Source organism: Ammospiza nelsoni, chromosome 5 (assembly GCF_027579445.1).
Source record: "Ammospiza nelsoni isolate bAmmNel1 chromosome 5, bAmmNel1.pri, whole genome shotgun sequence".
NCBI lineage: Eukaryota > Metazoa > Chordata > Aves > Passeriformes > Passerellidae > Ammospiza > Ammospiza nelsoni.
In genome coordinates this window covers 42,783,608-42,806,899 of record NC_080637.1, presented here as the reverse complement: position 1 = coordinate 42,806,899, position 23,292 = coordinate 42,783,608, and positions in this window count along the sequence as shown.

The window sequence follows — 23,292 nt, the reverse complement described above, 5'->3', positions numbered from 1 at the left end:
AAACACACAATTGCCTCAGCCAACTGAGTGAGATGGAGAGGAAATGCTAGGGTAACCCAGCAGTTTGAAACATAAACTGTCCTTACTCTGGCTGCCTACTTGGCAGAGATAAAAAGCTATTTGAGAGGGACATGAATGATATTTCAGTACCATGAGCTCACCAATCATTGTCACCTCTCTAGGACAGGTTTACAGTGCATGCTGGAAAGATGCTTCTAGTGATTGAACTGGTAGGTCCCGTGCAATGGGACTAGTTTGGAATTACTGGCTCAAATCCAGGACAAATGTATTTAATCCTGAGCCTATCTCCTCTTAGTCTTTTGCCTTTGTAATGTCTTTAAGTAGGAAACTCGTTCTGAGGAACTTTTCCTAGAAAGCCATGCACCGTGCGCAATACGTTGAGGCCTTGCCTATGATTAAGGCCACAAGTTTCCAGCTAAACACCAATTCAAAGACAAGCATTCGATACTGGTTATTTGCTCTTCTGAGCATTTTCCGTCCTTAAGGGAATGCCAGAAAATATAATTGTTAAATGAATATTTTTTTCCCAATGCTCTATATTTCCAAGGTGATTAGAGGTTCTGGAGAATATTATGGGCATGTCTAGAGCAATGCCAGCAGCACTGCACAAAGAGGCACTTTGTTCAAATCAGTGGAGACCTTTAACCAAACACTTGTCTCTTGACTGTGAGGAAGAAAGAGCTAGAGGCATACTGGAGGTTAGAAGGCTACTGAAGTCGTTCTTGGAGATGATCTTTTATATTCTCCTAGAAAATAAAAGGCTTCCAGTGAGAGGAAACAAAAGACCTGAACAGTAGGAATATTTTGGGACTGGAGCCAGGAAAAAGAGTCAGTAACAAAGACTGGTAATTTTGCATGAATTGCTGTTTTGTGTTGTTGAGCACCAGGACACAGCTGGTGTACTTGCAAACCTGAGGTTTTGTATTAACTGTATTGAAATGATAATGAAGTTTTTATTTTATGATTGCAGATGTTAGTGGATTATTGTTATTAAGCCTATTAGTGTAATAGTACAAATATGAGTTTCTTTTTCTTACAGTCTTATTTGTTGTAGGATAAATTAAATTTAGATAGGTATTAAATATTTTAAAACATAAAGGTCAATTAGGAAGATAAAAACACAGAGGAGAAGGTAGAGTACTTTGTTTCAAATTCTTGAGAATTTGGAGTGAACTTACTGCCTTCTGCTATTAGACTCCAGGCATGTACTTAGTGATTCTGTATGGTGGTCCCAGGTATAGTTCATACAAGAAGGTTGTTTCACGAAATATTGAAAGAGCAATGGTCTGTTTTGCAAATTGGCTTCTCCCTGTGCCTCGTGTGAAAAAAAGAAAACAAAACCCAAACCAACTGAAACTGCAAAGTATCTAACTTCCTGGGACATCTAGATTTCTGCCTGCCTAAGGTGGAGCATCTCAGAGCCGCTCCATTTTCAGAGAGGACAGTCTGCCTGTTCACATTTTCAGTGAATTAGTATTTTTCTGAGTTTCTCAGCTGAACACCCAGCAAGCTAACCATGATTGCCAATGTTAGCTTATTCCATAAGTAATGCATTTTTCAGTTAATTCAGAATAGAATCATAGAATCATTAAGACTGAGGTCATTGAGTTGAGCCATCAAAATACATTACTTATTATTCAAATTATTTATTGGCATAATAATACAAAACTCATTAGTCACCATAGGTACAACATAAAACACATCAAATGGGTGTACCATGACATTTGACTCTCTGTGTATGCTTTAGGAATTCATTACTTACATTAAGGCAATTCACTACCCTTGTGAACTTGCAATCTCTGTGGCCATTAGAGAACAGCTAAGGATTTTCCCTCTAAGACCCAGTGGTTGCTCCACCCTAGGCAGTGGGACTTTTTAAGACAATACTTTCTGCCATGTCACAACTACAAACATGAAGCTCTGTTTCTCAATTCACCTTTCCAGGCTGTTATAAGGGGCCTTTGGCAGCTAACCAACCAGGCAGTGACAGGTGGTGGGGCACCTGAAGAAAATCATGCTGCAATACAAGCGAGAGCTTCATTCTGGACATGAGAATCTAGTATATGAGTCCTCAATTGTGTTCAGAGCAAAGAAAATTACAAAAGGACCATTTCACCCCCTTGTTTGGCTACAGGCATTTGGCTGTGGATGATCCAGCGTCTGCTGATGCCCCTGAAGCCTTACCTAGGGCACAACACCCAGACAATGTGTAACTCTTACCATGAGCCTCTCTCTTTTCTCATGCGTGTGATTAGCCAGCTCAACCACAAAATCATGGTAACTGATTTCTCCCAGAGAGTGCTATCTGGTTTACTCTTCCTCTGAGCTGTGAATAAGGCCTCTGCTTTCAAAAGGAAGAATAAACTCTTGGTTTTGAAGACCTTGGGAAAGAACTTTAAATTCTTGTCTATGTGTTTGCTTTGAGACATATAAACAAAATAAAACAGTCATTGAAAACTCAGTCCTTAGAAATTATAAAATAAATATTTTTCACTTCCTTTTAACTATAGGAATTTATCACATATACTTTGTACAGCACTTTCTCATTAAGAAAATTCATAACGATAAATATCTTGAAAAACATCTGGTTAGACACAAGGTTTACAATTCTTAATATTTCTACTTTGTTGTTAACTGGTCTCAATTAGTTTTATTCACTTTGCAATGAAAAAATACTATCCAAAAAAAAAAAAAAAAAGGAAAAGTGTTGTTTGAGAGGTGATAGCTGTAAGGTTCAGAGAAAGACTGGTGAGACTTTTGTTTATTTTCTTGTGAATCCCCTTAGGAGCAGAGTCACTTATGAGAGTCTGTATGTGTGTGCCGTGTACATGTGTGCATGCATTTTATATATAATTGAACATTTGTACAGATATGCACACACAAACGTTTGACCATTCTTTAAGAAGCTGTAGCACAGTTTCCTACTTGAAGGCAGTCAGAATAAAATAACCATTAATCTTCCAGCACAGCATAGGCAGTGACAGGGTAAGCTCCCACATTATGCTGCCAACAAGCTTCCTGGACTGAGGAGACCTTTCCTTTTTTGTCCTCTTGGCTGAGCCTACCTGTAGGCATGCCAACAAGCCTTAAGAGTTATAGTGCTTTCTGCTATGACACCTGACTCTTCAAGGTACTAAACCACCTGCTTGATTTTGAGCATGGGAAATATGTCATTATTCAGGCACATTCTACAGTCCCATAGCCGAGCAGCCATGGGATTAGTCAGGAAACATAGCTGGCAGGACTTACTCTCTCATTTCACATAGACTAGCAAATGGTGACAGCAAATAGTCACTGCTTTCCTGACCTCTATGTAAATTGTTGCATCCGAGTCAACATTTTCTGAAAGTCCTGTACTCACAGATATTTTTTTATACATTCATTTTTATTCAGGACAAATTTCTGTATCCAGTATGTACAGGCAGTTCCTATTGCTTTATAAGAGACTGTATTTGCAAACATGGAATGGACATATTTTTCACCTCTTACTATCAGCAATGTTGAAGCTGCACGTTACAGTACCAAAGTTTATGGCTGTTTAGCAGGTCAAAGCCTAACAGTAAAGTACTATAACCTTAGTGAGAAGATAATTTTAAAATGCAAGTAGCAATGGGAATGATCCTTTCCTTCAAAGTACAGAAAGTTATGTAAAGATTAGTGACTTCAAAAATGTGGACAACATTGATCTTTCCCTGCAGTGTAGGTCTGTCAAGAGGCAAGGCTGAAAAGGATTACATCCATTTATTTCTTTCACACAACTTAGTACTGAGAAGCAGGGTGCTGCTCAAAATGGTTCAACAATGAACAGAGCAGCTTAGAATCACCACACTGCAGAAGACAAAAGTAAACCAAAAATTGTGAGATGAACTCTAAGGTAATGTAAAGGGATTGTGTTCAGTATTTAAGGTGCTTTTATATTTGTATCAACAGAGCCTTGTTGATTTAGTATGATTACTCTGATACATAATTTAGTTGATGGTAGTTTGGAGCTAAAAGTGCCTTGTGATTTCAATGCATATCAAAGTATTGAAGTGAAGCCAACACAAGATTCACATAGCAAGTGGTTCTGCAGGATCAGATTATGTTGGTTCATTTTGGAAGTCCAGAAGACATTCAGCGAAAACATAAGGACTGTTTTCTGAAGTTGATGTTACACGACTAGAAACAGCATGTATCTACCTTAATATCAAACTCACACAAACGTTCTCTTGTCACCATTTAAAATTATATTGAAAAGCTGAAAAATTAAAATCTTACAGGCTAGTCACAGTAAAACCTCGACATTAGGTATACAGATGTTTCACTCTTCAGTTGTTTTGTTTATGGATGGTAGGACAAGAACATGAGCCTGACTAACTAGAGATAAGTGGATTCCTTATCAAAACATGTTCACAGAAAGTTCTGCAAGGAGCTAAACCTGCCCAAACGCAATCTTAACTTGGGCACATACCCAATAATAATTCAATTCAACAAGAAAGTGATTTGTATAAGAAATTAACCTTCATGGAACAATCTCTGAAAGCAGAATTTCCAGTTTCACACTATGGCAACATAAACCAAGAGACCACCCCTCCGTTACACCTGTAATGACAGTGCTGCTCTACCTTTATCCTTAGCAATGACTTCTCTTCTGCACAGGGTTTAGGTTTCAGGGGGTTTGCTTCTGGCAGAGCTCACTGCCTAGCTAGAAGTACTATCTTCCATAACAAGGATGATTATCATCAGACTGCATTTTTCACCAGTCATTGCCCTCAAAAGACCTGCTTGAAGTTTTCAGATTGATATTACATCTTTGTCTGATTTCTACTAATTATAGTAGAATAATTTGCTTTACTAGCACTGCAAAATTAATCTTATATTTGAAAGAAGAAATACTACATATTCAAACAGATGCATAAGAATGTTCTGTGTCACATACAGCTAACAAACTTATCAAACAAATATATATTAATTATCTTTTAAAAACTGCTTGAATCATAATTTTAAGCAAGTACAAACCAGAGAACTAATAAACAGCAGCATCAACAACCATTAAGAACTGGGGAAAAAAAATATTTTCATTATTTTTTTCTCCTAAATTAGCATAAAAAATATAATCCAGCTAGTTTTAAAGAACAAGCCAGAAAATACCCAGTGTATGGTGCTCTTCAGGATCCAGGATTCCTCAGAACAGCAGCCAGCTAAAAGAGATCTTACAGCACCCTGAGAGGCATCTGTATTTACAGATGTTTTTATTTATAGAGTTCTGTATTTACCTTTTCTCTTTCACACTGGATATGAGTTGCCCTCTTAGCACTTAGCAAACCCTTTTCTCAAAAGAAATACTTTTTATAGAATTTTTTCTATCTTGATAATCTAGTATTTTCCAGTTTTAAAGCATTCCACTTACCTCTCTACAGTTCAGCACGGCTTCTTATAAGCAATTCCATCACAGCGCCAAAAAACCAATCAAACAGGTGGCCACCACATCAACATGGCACCAGACCAACAATCCTCAGGCCAAACTTCAGCCATCAGCTTAGCTGAAGTCACTGTGACATCTAACCTTCTGAAAAATCACCTTCCCTTGTTCAAATAGAGAAGGCAATATGTTACCCAATTCTCCACAACTTGACAATGACACTGCTTTGAAAATTTAATTCCTAAGTTTTTGTATAAGCATCTTCATATCTCCCGTTCTTTGGGAAATTTTAATTTATTTAGAAGTAATCTATAAATTTTCTTCTATTTCTTCTAGAGCTGATGATACCGTAAGAGCTACTGGATATGTGTGAATTTTTACAGTTTTCTTTGAGCAATTTCTGAAGGTTGAGTTTATTTTGTTGACAAGAGACTGAGCATGTGCAGATGTTCCTGTTTCATATGAGTAGCAGCTTTGGAGTGTTAAGCCTAAATTCAATTGTGTGAAGGATACAGACAAAGCAAAACAAAATTGCATTTTTTAAATTCACCACAGGCAAATTGCTACTGACCTTGAGGAAACTGTCAGAAAAGTGAGTTTGTGGGAAGTAATTTTTACTGAAGCACCACATGTGATTCTGCTTACACTACTGCGGAACCCTGTGAGGAAGTCAACATGAACCAAAATTTATTACACAATCTGAGAACTATTAACATTTAATTTGGGATTATTTTGTATGAATTAATTTTGCATCAACAGTAATGCGTGGCTTTTTTCAGATTGTGGCAGTGTTTATTCTTCACTGTACACTGACTGCAGGCTGATTGACAACTTCAAACTAAATACCAGTAGCCCAAAATAATGTACTCCCTCTCTCAGCTTGTGCTTGAATATTCAAAACTGCAGATGGAGGAGTAAAATACAAGACAGAAAGTGTAAAAGGATTCAAATCTTACTGAGATTCAAGGTGCTGAATGTTTGACATAGGCTCACCTCACTGAACTCTCTCTCCTTGGACAACTGCAAATGGACATTGTCATGCCCACAGAGAGGTTTCAAACTTAAGACTCTAGGCTTGCAAATTCTGTTCAATAATAATTCCCATAGAGTAGACCAATGAACTACTATGCTTTTCTTACCCAGTATGGATTTGCTGGGTTAAAGCCTGAACATGCATTTTTAAGAGATTCTGAAATAAGTAAATAAATAAATAAATATAAAGATAAATAAATAAATAATCTGATGCCTCAGATCAGAGAACTCAGTGAGGCTGATTTCTTTTCAATGTGAGGTTTTTGACCAGAATTGTATCAGCAAGGTACATTGTGGATATGCAGGCAATATTAATATGTGCAAAATGAGTTTAAGGCCCTATTATCTCCCTTGCATAAGCAAACTATTTGCTTGTGCAACAGTTTAGCATCTGGTTTTACAGCAATAATAAATTATTCATGTTCATTACTGCACTACTGCTATGGATAAAAAAGGGAAACCCACTTCAAAATGAAGACAGTTCTGCAGTTACATCTTAACAGCCTTACACTTAGCACAGAATAATCTGTGATACTTACCACTTCTGTTGAGTAAAATGGAGGCTACCCAAAATGAAGGACTAAATGTTCCCCCCATCCTCTAACATGCTGATCACCTGGACAAAAGGCTTATCAGACTCGAATTTAGTCATTCATGAATGTGGAGCATCAGTCAAAAGCTACAACCTCCCCCACTGAAAATTAACTAACAGATATTTTTGTACATATTCAGGCTGTTAAGATTTGCAGTAGAGTGCAGAAATAGTATCAAGTGACTTCAGAGATTCTGTAAACTCCATGGTCATGCAGCAAATATGGAATAATTTGGTCTTTCCAGTTCTTAGTTAATATCTCCAGGAAATAAATGTCAGCCCATAAAGAAAGGATAGAAACTGGGAAGTACAGTGAGGGTGCCATAGATTCCTTCTCTGAATTGCTTTATCATGTTATGGAGACTAATGAGGCATTATGAGAACCACAAAAATAATTTCCATCAATATATTTTTTCACTGCCATGAAATATTAGACCTTTATGCCTTCATCACAAAGAAAAAAAGATTAAAATGTTGACCTGAAACAGATTTACTGGTTTCTTTGACATAGCAGTATGTGAGTAGAATAAGAATTGTTTTGCACAGTAAGACAAATGCCAGACTGCTTCCTTCCCACTTCTGTATTTCATTCTAGGTGTAGGGTGAGTGAATGTTCAGTACACGGAGAACATGCAAATTACAGGTCAGACTATCAATACATCTTGTCTGGCCACAGCCCAGCACAATCAAAAGTCACTCCAATTTACTCTAACTTAAAAATATGTCCTAAAACTATAACAATCTAAAAGATATCCCCAAACATCAATCTAATTGATATCTCTGTGTCAGTGGTAGAGCAGAAAACAAATAACAGATGCAAAATGGATTAAGTGTGCCCAGATTTTTTCTGCCATGTAAAAATTTAGTGAACAAAAGCAAAATATTTCACAATGGGGATTTTTTTCATATTTCAGGGCATCTTTAATGTAGAGCTAAATAAAATTTGGAAACCAGGCTAGAATAAACAGAATAGAAGAGAAACTCAGAAGAGGGAGGTGGCAGAACTGTTGATGCTGTGATAGCTCCTCCCCTGGAGCCATGATGAGGGTCTAAAAACCAATCAAGCAGGGAGTGGTAAGTGTTCAATGACCTAGATAGCCCTATGGAAACCTTATGTAAACTAGTTTTTCTCTCCATAGTGAGCACTGCTAGAGTGGGTTTTTTTTCACAGTATGCCATGATTTGCGTGATAAAAATAGCAATAACCATGCTAGAAAAACAAGAGACTAGGCAGGCTGATTTTTCTCATTAAATAATTGTGAGAAACAAAGATATCTAAAAAAAAAAAAAAAAAAGTATTAATGTTGCCATAGAAAATGCCGAAGTAATAGAAAGTTAAGCATGAATCATAACATGGTACAAGAGTGTTTTATATTTACATTTGCAGGAGTGCATTCCAACCCTTGCAGACATACCTAGTGTAATTTTAAATTTCATTTCAGGTTCTAATCTCAGCAGTAGAAGAGGCAGCCACCAGCCCAAAGGAGGCTGCAAAATATGCCCCAGAAGTAGACAGATACAAGGGCAGCTAGCTTGGGCTGTCATGATGATAATGTTAGCAGGTCCCAAATTAGCCACCTTACAGCAAGATCAGTTGATTGACCACGACAAACATATCTAAGCATCTGAAAAGGCCAATGCAGCTGTGACTCAAAATCCACCAGGCTACAAAACAATCCCTCTTTCAACTAAGTACTGTTTTTATGTTTTGTTCAGCTGTTGGGTTTTCATAATGGTATGTATGAGGAAAAGGGAAAAAAAAGGTCATCTTGAGGAGGAAGCCAATTGTGAAGGGTTAAAGACTTGACACTGCACATTTTTAAGTTCAAAATGTTTGCTTCTTTGGGATTCTTCTAGTAGCAGTTCCTAGGCACGTGAGTTAGCATGTACCTTTGCCTTGTGCAGTCCTGTATTTCACTGTCTCCAGGACAAATGGTAGAATAATAATCAAGGCAAATAATATGCAGCTGTTCCATAGGTGTACCAGCCATAAGGATCCAAAGAAGAGTTCCAATGCCATATGGTATGGCAATGCCAGAATTTCTGCATCTTCTAAGCCTTAAGCCAGATCTGGGCCAGTATGAAAAGGTAAGGCAGCTGGAGAATGCATGCTCTCCTATGCTGTTATGTTTGTTCTGAAAACACTCAATTATCTTTTTTTCCAAAATTAGCAAAAACAACAACAACAGCCAACCAAACAAACTAAAAAACCAAACAACAAACAAACACCACAAAGTGGTGAGGTATAGAAAGAGACCATGCATGTCTCAGGAATGATCAGTTTACAAACAGGAAGAGCAAAGAACCAGTGTCTTACATCTACAGCTTTAACAAGCAGACTCCAATTCTCATAGTTAATCTAGACTTGTCAGTGTGCTTTAATTCTTCAATAGTGTGTATCAGCTCTCTAGAAGCATGCATCCTGACTCAGTGGGTTTGAAAATTAACACTAAAGCACTCAGCTAATCTTCTTTTTCCTGTTTTTAAGAAACTTTCAATTCTGCATCTCCAGGATATGTGACCAGCTATCTTGAAATAAACATAATTGTTAATTATTGCACTGACAGGTTGATGTTCTTAATGAGTATGATATTTCATTTCCATTAGCCTGATGCACTGGGACAGGCTATGTCTCATCTTTATTTCAGAGAACAAGGGTCATCATCCAAACACCAATACATCCCACACATAGTTAAATAAGTCCACCACAGATCTTTCTCCTATAATTATAATGCAAGGTAACTATGGTAACGATAGTTGGCAAATCTTGCCTTTTAAATGGCTTCTGTTGCACAGGTTTTTATATCTTCTTCCCCCTCCCCCTTCCTACACACATTTTCTTATTATAACAAGAAGATATGGGTAACTATTATGAGATCTATGGATTCCTGTCCTCAGCATTGCTGAAGATCATGGCTTCATCAAGACTGGCAATCGCATTTAACCCAGTCAGTTTAGGTTGCCTTCATGTTTTATGTTCTCAAGAATCCTACAATCCAAGATTCCTGCTCACTAAAACCTTTACTAGGTCAATTTATATTCCCCTTTTTCACCAAATTCTAACATTTCTCAGCTGAATCAGCTTCAAACAAGATTAAAATCATGATTTTTCATGAAGGTTTGGCATTTATATCTTAGAATTAGAATGCATAGAAATTTGCCTCCTTATAATTTATATAATTATGGCTGCTCACAGTCTGTCTGAGGTAAGAAGAACTTAAAAGAAGGCTACTCATTTATACCGTAAGGGAAGACTGTAGTAAAAAGTTCCTGCACTCAAAGGTCTGTGTTGCCTGTGAGCTCACTGGCCGCATCTCCCATCTCATCTTTTTTCTATTGACTCACCTTTGATTTTTGGCAGATTCTGAACACATTATTCATTATAACACTGGTGATGTGTTATAGAATAGATAGAATGGATGGCACTACTTGCTTTTTAGAACAAAACAGTACTTTGTTCTTTTGACTAGTTTAAGATGCATTATGCTTTTTCCATCCATCAAATCACTTTATTTTAATCCTGAACAGGATGTCAAATTGTGCCTAAAAACTTTGGCTGTACATTACTTGTAGCCAAAAGTACAAAAATTCAAGGGCAGAATCAAAGGGCTAAGGAAAAAATTATATTCTAATTATAATATGCAATGCTATCAGTTATCAGTTGCTTGATTATTGGAAGAGTAAAGCTTAAAAACATAAAAATATAAATAGAATTCCAGTGTGCAAAGAGATATGGAAAAAAAATTAGGTACAGAACCTGATCTATTGAATTATCTTTATATTTAGCATTTTAAAAGGCCTAAATCACAGTGATAAAATTCCATTGGGTTAAAAAAAAAATGAAATCTATGGACTAAATTCAGCTGTGATATAAATCTAGACTAATTCAACTGTAAGCAGTGGTGATGTTCCAGATTTACACCAGTGTAATTGAAACCAGAATCAGCATCATTTATTAAACTCCAGAGGCCATGTTCGTCTCTCAGTATGTTTATTTAAGTCTCATTAGCTACTGAGAGGGAACTGTATACCTAATGGCATGCAATGGATAGCAGGCATAGAAGCAGGGAAGGCAAAGGGATTTTCAGGGCTCAAGAAAGTCAGTCTGCTCCCCAGAAAAGGGACAGTTGTCCCTCACATACCCAATTATGTTATTTACTGCCATGGTTTTGTTTGGAATAGAGATAAAGCTAGTATAGTGCGGTGATTTGGATTTAGCATGCTTATTTTGTTCCCAAGCAGAGTGCAGAGTAAGTCAAAGATTTCTCAGCTTGTCATGCCCTGCCAGTGAGAAGGCTGGAGGGGCACAGAATCTGGAGGGGACGTGGCCAGGGCAGGTGACCCAAACTGGCCAGAGGGATATTCCATGGCATGTGGCATCATGCTCACCATGCTCATGGGGGAAAGCTGGCTGGGGCCACTGCTGCTTGGGAACTGGCAGCTCAGCAGGTGGGGAGCACTTGAATCGTGCATCACTAGTTTTGTATATTACTATTATTAGTAATTTTATCAATAATATTATCTTCTTCCTCTTCTGTCTCATTAAACTATCTTTATCTCAATCCACAGGTTTTCTCACGTTTTCCCTCCCAGTTCTCTCCACCATCCCCACATACCGTGTGGAGCACAGTAAGTGAGTGGCTGTTTGGGAATAAGTTGCCAGCTGGGCTTAAACCACAACATTTACAGAGCCACAGGAAAATAGCAATAACCACAGACAGGGAGATTATAAAGTTGGAATTTGTTGAAATGAAGGGAGACGACCCATCTTTGTTCATCAACATCGACTCCGCTTTATTGATCAAAGTCACCTTTTATAATAGTGTTAATTAACTTCATGCATATTGCAAAATCCGAGCTCATGATAGGTTACAGAGAAAACTCTAACCCCTCCTTTTGTTTACAATACCCGTGGTTGTTTATTGAAACCAAAATTAGTGCTCTCACTGTGATATGAAAAGTTCTCAAAACCTTCATATCTGTTCCCAGAGCAGCCAAAGACTGTTATGAGAAGACTGTCTGAGAATACTGCTGTTTATAGAAAAGGTGCCTGAGAACCTAGTTATTTACAAAATCAAGCCTGGGAACTGCTGCTTTACAGCTGCCTTTTACTTTCCCATCAGCTGTATACCTTCATGGCCTCTTTCTTTAAGCCATGCTTGAACCAGGCTCTCAACAGGAATTATTATATCTGCATGTCCAGGCCAGTTATGACATTAAAGTGTAGCTAAATAGTTCCAGTTTACTTTGATAGGACACTGCCAAAATGGTGCAGTCTTCTTCTGGTGCAGAGGACTTTGGTCTCTTCTCCAACCTATACCTCTTTTATTCAGACCTGTAGACACCTGTGTTTCAGTGCCTATGTTGAGAACAACTTCTGGGAACAGGACAAAAAATATAATATGACAGTTGCTAGATAGGCTCTGTACTCTTGGATCTTGCTGGTACAATCATGGCTCTTAATAAAAGAAATAGAAATAATTTGAAATCTGAACTAGGTATAAATACAGCTATGGTAAAAAGTAGCCATTTCTTCTTTTTGGAGAGAATTCGGGAAAATGTAAAATTAACAGGCCTATGTAGCTAAAGAAGGACTCAAATTTATAATGAAAAATAGTCCAGAGTAATTTCAAAGTTTCTTATTTTATGTACACAGAGACCTGAATTCCTGTATTTGTCATGTAGGTCTCTATACATTAAAAATCATTCTCTGAATTTTGTAAATATACATACATTTTATAGCACAACCTGAGCACTAAACCAGGAAGATAGAGAAGTTTTGTATACCCATTTCCTTCTTCATCCTGAGATCATCTTGTCAGTCTGAGTTAACCTGAAGATCCCCTATGTAGAAGATAGGTCAGCCTTGCTCTTTCTATTACACTAGCCAAAAGATCACTCTTATCTGAAGATCTGGAAAGCTCTGAGGACAAAGCTTTTCATTTGTTTGGTATGAAACTCCATGCTTCATTGTAACAAAAATCACGAGCAATACATGTGTCTCAGCAATGCAGTTTCCCTTCCTTGGCTTAGGTTACCTTCATCTCCCTTGTACTAGCCATTCAAGAAGACTCCTAGTTTATTTTACTCCAATTTGATTTGCATGACCAAACTAAGGGGTTTAGTGTATATATTTACTTTTTTGAGCACATATAATTCCTTATGCACAAAAATTAAACTCAGTCACAGATACCAAAATGAAGCCCTGCAGACCTAAATACTTTAAGGAGAGCATTTAACTTTTTTTTCTGTACAGGCATCAGAAATCAAAGTCCCAGATCTGCTATAAACTACTCATATTGGTGAAAGGTCTCAGAAATTACAAAATATATAGATACATACACACACACACACACATATATATATAAATATATATATGTATGTCTGTATGTGTATATATGTACGCACACACATACATAAAAAGATATTTTTAATCTTTCCTTTCCTCTACCCTCTATAAAAATTATGTTACTGGGCAGTTAAGATTTGTTGGCCAGGGGTGGAAGAGCTGCATTTTGAATTGCCTTCTAGCAAGGCCCAATGATCAGAGAAGTTCTAGAAAGACCATCTTAATTCACCCTGCTCAGTAAAGCCTTTGGTTCATTCTAAGTCCTGAGCTCAATAGAAAACTTCTTTAATTTCAGTTTCTGCAACAGGTGTGATTCATCTAAAATGACAGTCTGGCCAAGCAAGAAAAATAAAGGCTTTTAAAAATACAACTCCTCTAACAAATCATTTGTCAGAGAAAAATCATTTTATAAGAGATTCAAAATCAGCATCACATTTAATCCAAGATTCTTTCTAGATTTTTAAAAGCTGAAATAATATAGAATAAGGCAAAAAACTATGGATCTCTGTACAACATGTAAAAATGTCAAAGCTGGTATTTCGGTTTTGAAATAACAGCATAATATCTTAGCATAAAGCTAGTGAGTCATCCACATGCTAAACATTTGGAAAGTCCAGATGCTCTTGGCAAATTTGTTTTTAATAACAGGAAAGATTTTGTTTTCTTTAAGTTTTTTTTAAAGTGGAAGTAAGAATGATTTATTTTCCTCCAGGTTCTGAACCTGGTTCACTGAGTTGGTAATTTTTTCCTAAGGTATCCCAAGCACCTTCTACCAACACTTGAACAGAAACTGAAGTCATGCTGAAGTCTGCCTATGAAATGTATTTTTTTGCATTCACTTTGACAAGAATAGCATCAACATCCAGATTGAATTATAAATACATAATTATTTTTCTGTTCTTTAGACAGTATTCCCACTTTATAATGGGGAGTCCTGAAGACAAAATTATTCCTGGGGAATGGATTTTTTGGTGCTACCTGCAACACTCTTGCTTCAGCAATCACTTTGATGACTTACCACACATCTTTCACTTTGCCAAAAATGTAACTGGAATATTGCAGGAGTCATAGGCTTTGGATTATACTTGCCCAATTCTTGATTAGGCAATTAATAACAGAGATGTACAGATAATGGATGGTGAGAAATAAGATAAACTTGTTAACCTCAGTACCTACACTGTACTTCTGTTACACTCATCATTAATTATTTCTGCCCTCATTAATTAATTACTTGAGACAGAAACATAACATCCAGTATTTCCAGTGCTTAGGCTTCATGCAGGAAGGTAGGCACAGCCTCTCAGGGCTCTGCTCAAGGCCTTACAGGACCACCCCAAGGCTGCCATGAGTGACTCCCATTCTGCTGCACGGCATGACACTATATCATGCTGCATGGCTGGTGTGTGCCTGGCATCACCAGAAAGACAAATAGATTTGGAATTTAAACATTTTCCTATTGCATTTATCATGGAAAGCTTGTTGTCTCTATGGTAAACTATTTATTAGATTACAAGACAGTAGAGAATAATCAAGGAAGGAGGTACCTTCTCAGTGATATGTGCACAGGACACAAGTTGTCTAGATTAAGGAGATATACTGGGTTGTAAATCAGGCATGTTTTTCACTCACTCATAACCAAGCCTTTATTAACATTAACTTTTAAAATGGATGCTTTCCAACCATAGGTCCAAGAAGTGCTTCAAATGGTATGTCAGGATACACAGGCATTTTATACTGTTGGAGAATTAACATACAACACATGAAGAGTTTCTCCAATGCATTTTGGGGAAAAAAAAAGACAAAGCACAAGTCTTTCAAATAACCTTTAGATTTTCTCAGATCCTAACAACTATTTTGATTAAGACTCCAGGACTTAACTCAACCACCTATTTATTAAGAAGTCAAGCCAGTATTTTCTACTAATGGTAGCTGAGTTAGCTACTTTCAGAAGTTCATCACCATTCACCTTTTGCATTATCAAATTAAAAGAGAGTGTCATTTTTATACAGTGTCATTGGACTTAGCATCTTCAAATGCCAAAGATGAAAATGAAACCTTATCTACCAGAGTACACTGTAAATTATATCATATCTCTCCCATACCCTTAGGACACAAATAGAGGGAATTGTTTTCCCTGTTAAGTATGAAACACAGTAAAGGTTAAATTGGTTAGTGGCTTGAGGTGACACATTTTTCAGATGTTCTGGATGAGATCGTCCCTGAAATTCTATTCTAGAGGTCAAAGTCCCTTTTTTCCTTATGGTAAATAGGCAGTGACTAACTGAAGAGCAAGGATAACACTCAAGTTTATTAGGTGTTCCACAACTACTTGGAAAATGTTTACATCTTTACTTTAAGTGAGTTTGATGGTGACTGAAGCCGGTGATCAAGCAGAGAGTCTGGTAATGCAGAGTGCACTCTGGAAGAGCAGCACTGACTGGAACTAAGTGATCGCTTGTGATTCTAGCAGGGGAACTGCAGTCATCATTTAGTCAATGATGTTTATTATTAACTGTGAAGAATGAGCTTTAGGCAGCAGAGTGGGAAATCACTGTGGGTGCAGTGGAATAAATGAAGACTTTTGTCCACTCAAGATAGGTTCTTAGCTGTTTCAGTTAGATATTAATTTTTATCCTGAATAGAATAAATCATATTAAATTAATTCTGGCTTCCTATAAATATAGCTGCTGTGCAGTTCTGTTCTTTTCCTTCACCAACCATTTATTGCTCACCAACCTACTGGCAAAATACAATTGATATATTATAACAATTATGAAACAGTAAAATGGGAAAAATTTTCCTTAATTATACTGTTAAGATAAGAAAACACATGATCTCTGCTTTGGTGACACTGTCAGCAATTTACTATAACATAAATAAGTTTTGGGAAGGTACCTTTTTTTTTTGCATCTCTCTTAAGCCATATACTATTTGCATCTAGTCCACTCAAGTGCAATCCGTGAGTGGGGGACTTCCAGATGATTCCAGAAGGTAAAAGCAAACCAACAAACATGATGCACATTTTCCTTGAGCCTCTGTCCTTAGGAAGCATGAAAGTCAACTTGTGCCTGTGCCTCATTCAGAATCATTTTTCTTTTATGCTCCAATGTACTCTGAACAATTTCAGTTATAATGTGATACATTTTCTCAAAGTCAAGGGGACATGAAACAGTACATGTGTTTCTTAACAGATAAATCCTGTCCACTATAATGTCATATTAACATTTTGGTTATCTAGCCAAAGTTCAGGGACCTGTTTAAACTTAAATGATCCACCTAACAAGATATTAATCGGTGAAGAAGAGATACCACGATCTAATATCATTCCAATGATTTTATGTTATAGCAGCTTTATTGCAAGAAATATTTTAACTGCAAAGGTTATGGTCTCAGATAAAATTTTGTATAAAACTTTTCCTGTTCATGTTTCAAACATTATCAATAAATAAATATTATGAACAATATAATGCATTTTGCAACAAAAGTGATTGATAGCATTATAGCTTCACAATTACTAAGCTGCCATAGTGGTAGATATTCTATAGCTATAAAAAACCCACAGAAATGTAAAAAATTATAAGATTCAGCCTCAGTATTTCTCAATTATTCATCAAAAAACCAAAGCTACTTCCACTTCAGGTTTGTGTAAAGAAATACTGCCCTAACGGAGTTGCAGAGTTTGCTGTGGAGCACTTAAGTATACCTTAAATTAGATGGCTTCTCTAAGTTGCACCCAAAATCATATGAGTTCTCACGCCGGCATGTGATCCTCTCACAAAAGAACAAAGATGGATATTTGTACAAAACTTGGGAATTACTTAAGGTCTACAGTCTCAGGACTTAACAAATCTCAGTCATTATACCGAGCACATGATCTGAATAAAAATATATCAGATGTTTCCTAAGCACGTGGTTGACAGGCACCATATGGGAAGTGGGCTTGCCCATGTTCCCACTAGTTTCCATGGGCGTTTTGTCCCTTGGTTTCAGCTGCAGCAGGGGGAGAGCCTGGTCCAACAAGCGTGAGGAGCACGGCAGAGCACGTGTCCTTGGGACACTCGTTGGGGCTGCCTGGAGTTATGGCTGAGGCTGAGGCTGAGGTTTCTCAGCCGCTGTGGCTGCTGAGGAAGGGCACAGAGAAGTGGTGGTGGTGGTAAGCCATGGCCACCTCCGGCAGGCACGCCTCACCTCACGCTCCACACAAGATCTCAGCGTGATCTGCACTGTTCCATTTATGCACCACAAAGCCAAGGCCTCCATCCCACTCCAACACTCTGTGCCACTGCTGCTCAGCCTGGCCTGTGGCTGCTGACCAGCTGCAGGCATCATGGAACAGAAGCAGACATGCTGACCTGTTCAGTAGATGCACACCTGTGAAATTCAGCAAGGTCAAGTGCAAGCTCTGCATGTGAGTTGGAGCAATCCCAAACATAAATACAGGCTGGGCAGAGAATGGATTGAGAGCAGCCCTGAGGAGAAGAAGAACTTGTGGATGTTGGTGCGTCGATGACAAGCTCAGCATGAGCTGTCAACGTGCACTTGCAGCCCAGAAAGCCAACCATATCCTGGCCTGGCAGTAAAAGAAGTGTGACCAGGAGGTTGAGGGAGGTGTTTTTCCCTTTCTACTTTGCTCCCATGAGTGCCTGCTTGGAGTACTGCATCCAGCTCTGGTGGCTCCAACATAAGAAAGATGTCAACCTGTTGGAGCAAGTCCAGAGCAGGGCCATGAAGATAATCAGAGGGCTGAGAACCTCTTCTATGAAAACAGGTTGAGAAAATTGGGGTTCCAACTCCTGGAACAGGGGTTATTTGGTCTGGAAAGGAAAAGGCTCCAAGATAACGTCATAGCAGCATTACAGCACATGAAGGGGACCTACTAGGAGGCCAGAGAAGGAGATTTGACAAGAGCATGTAGCAACCAGAAAAAGGGAAATGGATTTACACTGAACGGGGACAGGTTTAGATTAGATATTAGGAAGAAATTCTCAACTGTGAAGATGGTAAGGCACTGGAACGTGTAGCACAGAGAAATTTTGGATGCCCCATCCCTGGAAGCTAAGTTGAGTGGGGCCTTGAGCAATCTGCACTTGTGGACAGCATTCCTGCCCATGGCAGAGCAGTTGGAACTAGGTGATCCTTAAGGTCCCTTCCAATCCAAACCATCCTATGATTTTGTGCCTGGACACCTGCCTAGTGTGTCTGGCAGGCAGCTGTGTGGATGCCACTTTACCTGTGGCTGCCCATTTATTATAGCTGAGGTTTTTCATATCATTGAGGCAGAAAGAATTTTTTTTTTCACGATGTAACAGTCTGCCAAGAACCATGGATGCAAACTCTTGAAATGTGCCTTGAAATGCCAGCTTTCACTCCATCCGTCAAAACTGTATATATAAACAAATTCATGTTTGTTCAAGATGCATAGCTGCAGTAAGCAGAACTTGCTCAATTTGCCAGGAAACAGCTCAAAGCAATGAGAGCAAATGTGACAAAATATGTTTGGCATGAAGAGCAAAGTCAAAGCCTAGAGACCCTGTAGCACACCTACCCCTTTTTTCTCAAAGTGATTGTAAACCACTTTGCCTTGTTTTATAAATTCATTCAAGTATGAGAAATGTTTTCTCTTTCCAGAAACAATGCTGTTGAACATATAGCTACTGAGCATGTTTTTGCCTTCAGTATGATTTCTGAGAAATGTTGCTTTAAATATGAAGCCTGTACCAAAAAGACAGCCATTTGCATAGGCAGCTTCTTCTTCTCTATATCTTTTAAAGTATTGCCTGTTGAAAATACATTGGGCCTCTATTTGCTTGCACTTTAGTACTTAATCATAAAGGAAGCTCAGGTTTTATTGGACAGCTTCATGAAGGAAATATGTTGGCACAACAGAGGCAGAAGGCAATACTAGGAGAGGGACAGCTTTCATAGAATTTTAAGAGAACTGAAACAGATGCAGCTAATATCAGATATTTCCAGTGGCAGGTTCATTTCCAGCTTTTCCAGCTCAGGCTGTTAAAAGTCCTTCTGAAGCTGAACTTCCTCAGTTTCTCAGCTGCCCTTCTACTCTCCTTTCTTGGTGTCATACAATTGTGATGTCTGGTGAGGGGATGTTTGGCCTACAAGCTGTTCTGACACATCTGGCTGGGATGACTCAAGGCACATGAGCCAGGCAGCAGCCACATTACTCTCCAACCTCATCTGAGTTTTACTAGAAGTAAAGAAGAAAACTAGAAGGCAGAGCAAACAGAACTTCTGTCCATCTACAGTTGTCTACATGTCATGTGGCTTCAAGCCTGAAGCAGGAGAAAAGAAGCTTATATGAACCTTTCTGGGTTTGGGTCCTTTCTTAAGGATGCTGAGGTGGGTACCACCGTGGTCCACAGGAGCTGATCTCTTCAGCACAGGGAGATTCCTCAGGAGATTGATAGCAGTGATTCTTGCCAGCACATTTTTCATTCACAACATGTGCTATCTTCACAATACACACATGTGCATCTCATGCTTCACTGGCTTAAATAATTTTTATCTTTTTTACCATTTGGCAGTAATATACAATGTCTACCCTCTGAAGTCCCTGTAGCGCTGGAAGAAAATCTCTAGCCGAATGGCAAACTCCGTGGGCAGCAAACAAGTATTTGCAGTGCAAAGGAGGTTTCTAGAAGGCTGCCAGCAAAATAACACTGAAGCTTCTTCCTCTGCATGTGCTTAGATTTGCTTCCCACAAGGCAGTACAAGCAGTGGTGGAGTGGGCTGGATTAAGAATGAGCAACAGTGAGTCACTAATCATTGTCAATTCACCGATAATCACCAGAGCACCACTCCACAATGACAACCTGGCATTGCCATTGATGTCTTGCTGTTGTTGAGGGGATCCTTCACAGGATTGCAATGCAGCTTTACTGCAAAATTCAGGTACCTGCAAAGTAAGATTAAAAAAAAAAAAAAAAGGCACTTTTCCTAGCCAAATACAATTCAATTATAATGAGTTCACTTTGTGTGCTATTGCTAAAGGAAAGAACAGTCTGCAATGTGACACATGCTGTATCTATCCTATTTCACAGCCTAAGATTTCTTGTTAATCTTCCCTTCTGATTTTTTTCTTGCTGTTGTTTACTCTGGTTTTACAGTAAGTGCATGATGAATACACCCCCAATTAAGTGCTCTTTAATTGCCCCACAAAAAATTAGCCACTCTTTTAAAAACACTTTCCTGGGATCCTAGCCTTTATCCATTCTGAATTTAACATAAACTCCCGTCTCTCTGATGTCATCTACTAAACAGTGTCAGACTGGGGCAGTGCTTCAGTGAGAAACTTCCAAGAAAAATGTAAGTGCTGCAGTGACTCATTCTCTTCCCTCTGACTCAGTACTAGATTGCTCTCCTAAGATGCTCTCCTGGAGGTGTTATCTTTCAGATGTGATAAAAAACTCTGTTCTGACCACATACAGGAATTTTTTTTAACAGGGGGAGGAGATTTGTGCTGCATTTTGCTGTATAGCCCCCATACCCCAACGGAATTAACTCAGAAAGTGTCTGGAGTGGATAGGGCGCTCTCACCCCCGATGTTTGTTTCCACTCCCCCCTTGGAGGGTTAGCGGACAGAGAGATAGCTCACATACTGCTTAATCTCCTTCAGCCAGAGGCAATTTTAAAAAACAAGAGTAGGTGATTGTTAGCTATTCCAGCTTCCTTCGGGTGAGTCAGATAGGCAGAGAATTCACAAGTCCTCCCACAAAGGGAGACCGGGCCAGGATGACCCCCAGTGCTACTGAGCACCGATAATGGTGCAGAACAGTGATGTGAGAGATGTGGGGATGGATGTCCCTCTGGGGCCTCCTAGGTGTATCCCGAGGAGAGTTTCTATTTCTATTGGCTTTGATTTCTTTGTGATAGTACCTCACACCATTCACATAATTTCTTTCCACAGGCAATCTGTGAGGGAGGAGTTGCCTGATCAGCTAAATCACAGTAACTAAACAGATTTTATTTTTGCCCTCCCAACCCATATGCCTTTCTTCCTTACCATTTCTAATTTGCATTTCACCCAAGCCTTCACAAAATATCTTTCCTACAAGCTTAAGATTTCCAGACCAGACCTAATGGGCCAGATCACAAAACATCAATGAGCTGTTGTTCAATGAAGCTTCCATTTCCATTCCATGATCCCAGATATTTTCCTGAAAAAAAAAAAAAGCTTTTCTCCTCCACCATCTCAGAGAAACTGAATAAACTCCACCCCCCAGAGTTATAGAAAAAAAAAACTCGTGGTCCTTTTAGAAGTCAGATGATAAACTGATACCTTTAATTGCTGCTAATAGGCTGAAAAAAAAAACCCATTCTGAAAATGGAATGAGCTACTCGAGCCGTGACAATAGGTGATGATGATGATGACAATGTCTTGACTTTTCAGTCTGTGTTTGCTAATCATTGTACATCCATGTGGGGAAAAAAACAAAAAACAAAAACAAAAAAAAAAAAAAAAAAAAAAAAAAAAAACAAAAAAAAAAAAAAAAAAAAAAAAAAAAAAAAAAAACCAAAAACCAAAATCTCACAGGTGTCCACAGGTTCTAGGCCTTCCCAGAATTTTTCTGCTTGGGCAGGCATTACTATTTTCCTATACTGCCCTAAAATTTTGCCCAGGGCAGCAATGCAGGAGAAGAGCCTGGTTCATGGGTGCTGCAGCACTCTATAAAATGGAACAATACTGATGAATCCCCTAATCCCCTTCCCCATCAGTGCCTCAGGGATCAATCTCTGCCCTTGTGAAAAGCAGCCAGAGTATTTATCCACCCTACTGCTTGTGACTCCTCAAACAGGCAGAAAAGAAGGAACAAGCAGAGTTTGGCAGGCTAACCCTGCCATTTGCACCTCTCCCAGCTCAAACTCAGTAACTACGAATGCTGCAGTTCTGCAATGAGTAATGAAGGCTGTGCTGTACTCGATGATTCATTTCTTAAGTCTGCCTGCAGCTTTGAAGTCTTTCATTAACTGTGTGATATGCATTCAACAGATTAGCTAAATGATCTAAGTATTATATAATTAATCAGCAGAGTGTAGGATACCCCATCTGACATTTAGCTGGGAGCACTGAGGTGCTTGTATTTTATGGCCTTGTACAGGCAACTCAAAGCAAATATTCACTAAGTGAATGAAATACCTTGCCTAATTAAAACAGCCCTGGTAGAACTCCTAATGTATCACATTGCATCAGTCTGATGTCAAGCACAAGGCTAATGTGATGTAATGGTATGCCACACAACACCTTAGGTACAAAATAATTAATTGTATCCAAGGCAAATAATAGGAAGACTTTCAGATAAATACAGCTACGCTGTGTGGGTAGGCAGAGCCCTTTTCCAGTTCTGCATTAAAACAAGCTACTAGCAGCTTCACTGGTCTCCAAGGAGCCTGGGGGAAAAGTGTTTCTCTCATCTGCCTCCAGTTTTTCTAAGTACAATTTTATGAATAATGGCCTTTTAGGTTTCATGAAAAAGATTGGTTCAGACCGGCTCAGAACACAAATATGTTTATGTCCTTGTTTGTGGAATCTGTTTTCTTTGAATAAAAAAATGTCTTTAAAATAAAAAACTGCAAAATGTAAAGATTTACAGACTAGAAAAGTAGACATAATTGTTTAACTATTTAAACAAGTATTTTGGGCTTTTCTGTCACCTCTGAGACTCTTCTGTGAATTTGACCTATAATTTAATTCTCACAAACATTCCCATAGTGGTTTTTTGGTCATAGACATACAAATTAGTAATAATTTCTCTCCTGCATTGGTTTTGTGAGATTTAACATGACCTCTAAAAATTATATAGTCCTTAATATTCACTATTATATTAGATTTAGGCATCTTTGAGAGAGTGAAAGAGAGATTGAGGAAGAGAGAACCATGAA